Source organism: Vombatus ursinus, unplaced genomic scaffold (assembly GCF_900497805.2).
Source record: "Vombatus ursinus unplaced genomic scaffold, bare-nosed wombat genome assembly UNPS02012319.1, whole genome shotgun sequence".
NCBI lineage: Eukaryota > Metazoa > Chordata > Mammalia > Diprotodontia > Vombatidae > Vombatus > Vombatus ursinus.
Genome location: NW_020952097.1, coordinates 2893669 through 2901106, shown reverse-complemented (window position 1 = coordinate 2901106; position 7438 = coordinate 2893669).

The window sequence follows — 7438 nt, the reverse complement described above, 5'->3', positions numbered from 1 at the left end:
ACACACACACACACACACACACACACACACACACACACACACACACATATCCCTTGTGCTGGTGCAAAATATTAAAGGAGTCAAAGGAACCTGCAGAAATCAAACTCTTGGCTCCCTCAACTTGACCTCTATCTTTATCTCAAGAAACTTTTGTCTTCCCTAGACACCTATCAAGTACAAGAGGGCAACTGTAGTCTCAACCTAAGAGGAAGCCTGCTGGCCCAGCAGAAAGGGGCCCTGCTCAGAGGAGCCTGGAGAGCATCCTCCTCCTTCTTTCCTCCTCCGCCTAACAGAAGGAAGCATTGGCCATCAGCTCCTTCATTCACACTCTCCCTTTATGAATCAACTTAAGAGGGAAAGCTCCCCCCATGATTTTTTTAAAAGTGCTCTTGAAAAAGTAGGGACTATATGGGCTAGGATCTGGGCCAGCTAGACCCTGGTCACAAAAAATTATAGTTAAGAATAGTCCTTACTTTAATAGAACATACAAGCTACTGGGGAGGACCACATAAGGGTGAGTAGGGGGAATGCCACAAATAAACAACATAATGAAAGGGGGAAGGGCCCTAAAAATAATAGGATTTGAAAAGTTTGTCCTAAGAGGTGTTACCAGAGATGAACCTTGATGGATACAAAGAACTGTAAGACTAGAAGCTGAGGAGGAGGAAACTTTCCAGGCACCAAGGACAGCTTGTTCAAAGATATGAAGGCAGGAACCATAATATTGCTGTTAGGGAATAGAAAGTAAGCCAGTTTATCTGGAACAGAGTGAAGGGAAGTAGGTGAAATGTCTGATTTTGAAGGACTTTAATTGCTAAGCTGAGGAGTTTGTATTGTATCCTAGAAAAATGGGAAGCCACTAAAGCTTCTTGAGTAAGAAAGTCAGATGTGCATTTAACGAAGCTTGTTTTGGCAGCTGTGATTGGACTGATTGGAAACAGGAGAGCCTGAGGGGAAGGGGATCAAGTAGGAGCTTCTGTAATATTTCAGGGGACAGGTTATGAAACCTCAAATGAGGATGGTGGCTCTGTGAGTGGTGATGGATGTGAGAGATGTTAGGGAAGCATAACAGAACAAAACACGATAAGTTATTGGATGAGGTCATGGGTTTATACAGAGCATGAAGTGGTGAGGAAAGGCCACAAACTTGAATGGCTGTGGCTGCAAAAGAAATAGGGAAGTTTAGAGTAGGGACAAGTTGGAGGAGAAGAAAATGAGCTCCATTTCAGACAAGTTGAATTTGAGATGCATCCTAGATATCCAGGTGGAAATGGACTTCAGGTAAGTTGATGATCTTTGGAACCTGAGTTTAGGAAAGAGATCAAGGCTAGTTATCTCAATTTGAGAGTACTCTGTAAAGAGAGTCTAATTGAGCCTATTGGATTTGGTGATGTCATCCAAAGAGAGGGTAGAAAGAGAAGAGGGTCCAGGATAAATTCAGGCTTATCTTGAACTGACTACTTATTAGATGATCTTTCCTCATCTGCAAAGCAAGGATAATAATGTTTGTACTAAATAATCAAAATGTTGTTGAGAAAATGCTTTGCAAACCTTGAAGCCTGTAGAAGCCTGAGGTATTAGCATCAATATTGCATTACCTCAGACTGAAGCGTGGGAATCTACAAGATTTCTACAAAATCATGAGAAAAGGTTCTTCATATCCACAAGCACTTGTGCTAGTGTGATTGTGACTAGTGGAAACCACCAATGAGACTTGTTTTTTTATAGCATAAATCAATATGGTGACATTGCCACCTAGCGGTGGTCCTGAGGAAGCACCAGGCAATTTGTTGGTTGCTGGAACCACCAATAAAATATTCAGAAAATCAGTGAGAATCAAAGGTCTTTCATCTAGATGTGACCTTTGAGATCATGTAATCCAACCCATTCAGATAAAGAAACTGGTGATCAAAGAAGGGAAATGTCTTGCCCAAGGTCTGAGAGTCAATGAATGGTAGGACAAGGACTTGAGCCCAAATATTTGGGCTCTCCCTTCATTTATTTGTCCACTATACCATACCACTTTTGTGTGAAGATTTTTTTCATTAATCACAGAGAATAGAATCTAGAGACTGTCATTTATGTTATTTTTGGTGAAACACAAGCATTCATAATTGCAATACCTGGTTGTTGTTCAGCTGTTTCAGTTGTATCTGACTCTTTGTGATTCCATCTGGGGTTTTCTTGGCAAAGTACTAGATTGCTTTGCCATTACCTTGTCCATCTCATTTTACAGATGAGGAAACTGAGGCAAATAGTGTTAAGTGACTGTGCCTAGAGTCACATAGCTAGCCAGTGTCTGAGGCTCGATTTGAATTCAGGAAGATGAGTCTTCCTGATTCCAAGCCCAGTGCTCTATCCACAGTGCCACCTAGTTGTCCATTGCGACACCTGTCTTTGCACAAAGGCCATCATGGTCAAAGGCCCTTCTCCTGATTTTTTTTCTATCTGTAGCACATAATGATAATAACAGCTAACATTTATATGTATGTGTGTGTGGTGTTCAAGAAGGATTAGAACCTCTGGTTTGCTGAGCCCTTTTTAGGGCTGCTCATCCACTTTTGGTTTCTAGCTTTTACCCAACTCTCACCTGTGGCTCCAAGAAGTTATAGCACGCACAGGTCACACCTGGTCTCAGCAGATGGTCAGCAGAGGGTTACTGACAGGCTTAAACCTCTGGTAAGTTAGGATGATGTCTACCACAAGCATGTGAAGACTTCCCCTGGCAGAATGGGCAGATGAGACCAATTTATCCCTACAGCCATTAAGATGACTGAAGCAGGTGCTGAGAATGCTGAGAGCTTAGTTAGACATCAAAGATGTCAAAGTCACCAATTGCATCCTGGGACATTGCCAGTTGTCTTCACTTTTGTCTTGCTACTTGACTTATGACTCTGGAAGAGAGAGTGAAGCTGATGACTTTGCACAATGCTGACTCACTTAAATCCATTCCATGCACAAGTCAAGACATCAACCATTATTCATTATGTTACCTTTTAACTATTTTGTTACTTTACTATCTTACAGTTTTACCTACCTTGAAGTCCTGTGGTGATGGGTGAGTGATGACTAAGCAGGTGTGGATACACTAGGAGCCATAGCCACAACTCTGTACCCAGGTGGCCCAGGAAATTGGGTTGTCTTTTCACTGGATGAAAGGGGTAATGAGATTTGGCAGCCCTAGAAGTGCTATTGCTGGGTCAAAGGGTATGCACATTCTTATAGCCCTTTGGGCATAGTTTCAAATTGCTCTCCAAAATGGTTGCAACAGTTCACAACTCCACCAACAATGCATTAGGATTCCAAATTTTCCCACATCTTCTCCAACATTTATCATTTTACTGTTTTATCATGTTGGCCAATCTGATAGGTGTGATGTATCTCAGAGTTGTTTTCATTTGCATTTCTCTAATCAATAGTGATTTACAGTACTTTTTCATATGGATGGCTTTAATTTTTTCATCTGAGAACTGCCTGTTCATATCCTTTGACCATTTATCAATTGGGGAATGACTTGTATTCTTATGATTTGTGAAATGTGCTCTAAGTTTAGAAAGCACCACATTATAATGGAAAGAGGGTTATATTTAGAGCAGGAGTTTAGTTAAGTAAAATCATCAAGAACTTATTAAACATCTAATATGTGCCATGTACCCTGCTAAAGGCTAGGGATACAGAAAAAAAGGAACTCTCAACTTAATGGAACATCTCCTGAACAGACAGATACAACAATGGAGAGGAGCAGTTACGGGACATGAGCCCTGGAAAGAGTGTGTGTGGGTTTGTGTATTGCAGTGGTCTGGGTTACATCATACTGACACCAATGGAGGTGTGGAGCCAGTTTCAGAAGACAGAGTGGGAACTGGATAGATCTGGGTTCTGTTCTAAAGGATCTCCCCTTTCAAGGTTCATGCTCTGCCTGGAGCAAAGGAAGAGGTCATGGGGAGTGGATACAGGAGACAGAAGTGAAATGGTGGAGAAGAGATTTGTTTCCCATACCAAGGCTGGCTCCCAGTCCAGGTAGCATCTAGGAGAAAACCTGTGTGAGATACTTAAAAGATTCACAGCACACAGGTCAGCGTTCATAGGCATCCAGCATTGTCCCTCAGCTTAGCTCCCCTCAGCTCAGCATGGGTGAAGAGGTGAGTCTGGCTTCTGTCCTTAGTCTCACTCTTCCTTTTTCACCCTCAGCTCACACTGGCTCTTTCTTTTTTTTCATCCCTAAACCTTGGGGAAGGAGGCAAGGAATCCCTTCCAGTGAGCATAATACTAGAGATCAGATATAAATAACAATCTGCATAGTCCCTGATCCTGAAGAGATGTTCTAGTCACCCTGGTTCTCGTGTGGTAGATGGGGACTAAGAGGGCAGAGATGGAGCAGTTCATTACATGCTATTACAATCAGGGTGGGCTGAGTGAGAAAGAGTGAATGCAGTAGGGTAGAGCTGATGGGGGGTGTGAATGGGGTATTCTAATGTCCCATTAGAATCATTCATATTTGACGTATAGGATTGTCTGATCTTTTTACTTTATCAAGAATTTCCACTCTTATTCTAACTCCTTTAGGAGGATCATATGCTACTGAGGATACAAACCTGTTCTCGAAAACATAAATAACAACACTCTTGCCAGTAGAGGCTTTCTATCCCTAGGTTCAATGGTTTCACAAATGAATTGACCTATGAGAGGCTGACTTTACTCCAATTATAATAGAAGATTTGGGCAATTAATTCTCAATTGTATATAGAAAACAGTGTATATCAACTGAGTAGAACATGTTCAAGTGTTAACTATATTCAAACTGAACAGATATTACACAAACAGTACTTTTCACTAAGATAACTGATGGTACTAAACTTCTGTTCCTTTAAACAGAAGAGGTTTCTGACTTCCACTCCACAAGTTAAATGACTACACATTTAGACTGAAAACAGTAACATCTTACATATTTGTATTGTGCTCATATCTTTTACTCACTACCTGAGCTTATTATGGAAATTTGCTACAACAGGAAAAAGAGGTCTGATTATTAGAAAAACATGGAAAGACTTACATGACACAATGAAGAACAAAATGATCAGAACCAAGAGAACACTGTATGCAGTATTATCAATATAGTTGTAAGACTTATGGGAGTCAAAATGGTGGAGTAAGCAGTAAATCTCTCTCACTGTCCCTTATTGACCTCTGAAAAACCAGAAAATAGCACCCCAGAAAAATCCTGGAACAGTGGAGCCAGTGGAAAGATGGGATGGAACAGTCTTTTAGCCCAGGAAGTTTGGAGGATCACCAAGAAAGGTACATGTCACTCCAATGAAATGGTAGTGCACTCCAGGATAAGAGGCCTCCTGGCAAGTCAACAACAAAACCCTCCTCAGCAAACCAGTGGGAGATCCTGAGCCCCAGGGTGATGGAATAGGCAAGCACCAACACCAAGATCCACCCGTCTCCCATATGCCTCAGCAAAGTCAAGGGAATCAGCAGACCCCAGCTCTGAGAACCACCATGTGTGCTGGATCAGCCCCAAGCAAGCAGGCAGCCTACAGCAGCTGGACCTCCACATGCTTCAGCACAACCCCTGGATGACAGCTGTCCTCCAGACACTGGGCCTCTCCATGCTCCAGTGCAGCCCTGGTCAGGCAAGTGTCCTTGAGTGCCCAGACCTCTGGGTGCTTCAGTGTAGCCCTGGGAAAACACAGAAAATACCCATCTGACCTCAGCACATTCCAGATACCACCACTAGGACATCAGCTCAGCACCAAATAAGCTGCCAGACCCATATAGCCTCTACCTGCCAGCACCTGAGGCCCTAGCACACAAACAGTGCCCAGGCCCATGGCCTCCAACACAAGAAGCCTGGGACACTAACCCCTGTACTGCAGCAGGAGAGGTCAACTTTAAAAATTGGAAAATAGGCAAGGAAGATGAACAAGAAGCAAAAATGAACATTCACCATTGAGTTACTACAATGACAGGGAAGATCAAAACACAAACTCAGAAGAGGAGAACATTGTCAATATATGTATATCTGAAACCTTAAAAAAGAATATGAATTGGTCTCAAGCCCAAAAAGCCTTCTTGGAAGAGCCCAAGAATGATTTTACAAGTCAAATAAGAGAAGTAGAAGAAAAATTGGGAAAAGAAATGAGAGGTATGCAAGAGAGAGTCAACAGCTTGGAAAAGGAAAAACTAAAATTGACTGAAGAAAACAACTCTTTAAAAAATACAATTGGTGAAGTGGGAAAAAAAATCACTGAAGAAAACAACTCCTTAAGAAGTTGAATTGACCAAACTGAAAAGGAGGCACAAAAATTGACTGAAGAGAAGAACCCTTTAAAAAGTAGAATTGGTCAAATGCAAAAGGAGCTACAAAAACTCACTTAAGAAAATAATTTCTTAAAAATTAGAATTGGGCAAGTGGAAGCTAATGACTCTATGAGACCTCAAGAAGCCATAAAACAAAATAAAAGGAATGAAAAAAAAATAGGAGAAAATTTAAAATACCTCATTAGAAAAACAACTGACCTGGAAAATATATCCATGAGAGGGAATTTAAGAATTATTGGTCTCCCTGAAAACATGATAAAGAGAGAGAGAAAGAGAGAAGAAGAGAGAGGGAGAGAGAAGTAAAGAGAGAGACTGGACAGCATCTTTCAGAAAATTATCAAGGAAAACTGCCCTGATATCCTAGAACCAGAAGGTAAAATAGTTATTGAAAGCATCCACCAATCTCCTGAAAGAATTAGCAAAATGAAAACTCCAAGGAATATCATAGCCAAATTCCAGAATTATCAGGTCAAGGAGAAAGTGCTGCAAGCAGCCAAAAAAGAAAAAAAAATTAAATATTGTGAAACCATAGTCAGGATTATGCTTAATCTAGCAGCTTCTATATTAAGAGATCAGAGGGCTTGGAATATGATATTTTGGAAGGTAAAGGAGCTTGGATTACAACCAAGAATCAACTACCCCCCCAAAAATTGAGCATATCTTTCAGGGAAAGAGATGGAAATTCAATGAAATAGGGGACTTCAACATTTTCCAGATGAAAAAAACCAGAGCTGACCATAAAATTCAATCTTCAAATAGAAGAGTCAAGAGAGGCATAAAAAAGTAAATAGGAAAGAAAAAATGTTATTCAATAAGGTTAAACTATTTACATCCCTACATGGGAAGATGATATTTGGAACTCTTTAGAACTGTATCTTTATCATGACATTTAGAAGGGATATACATAGTCAGAGGATGTGGGTATATGTTGACTTTGATGTGATGATAAAAAAATAATTAAGGGGGGAAAAGATTATACTGGGAGAAGAGGAAAGGAGGAGGCAGAAAAGGGTAAATTACATCACATGAAGAGGCACAAACACCTATCATATTAGAGGTAAATAATGGAAGATGAGCATTGTCTGAACCTTACTCTCATCAGATTTGGCTC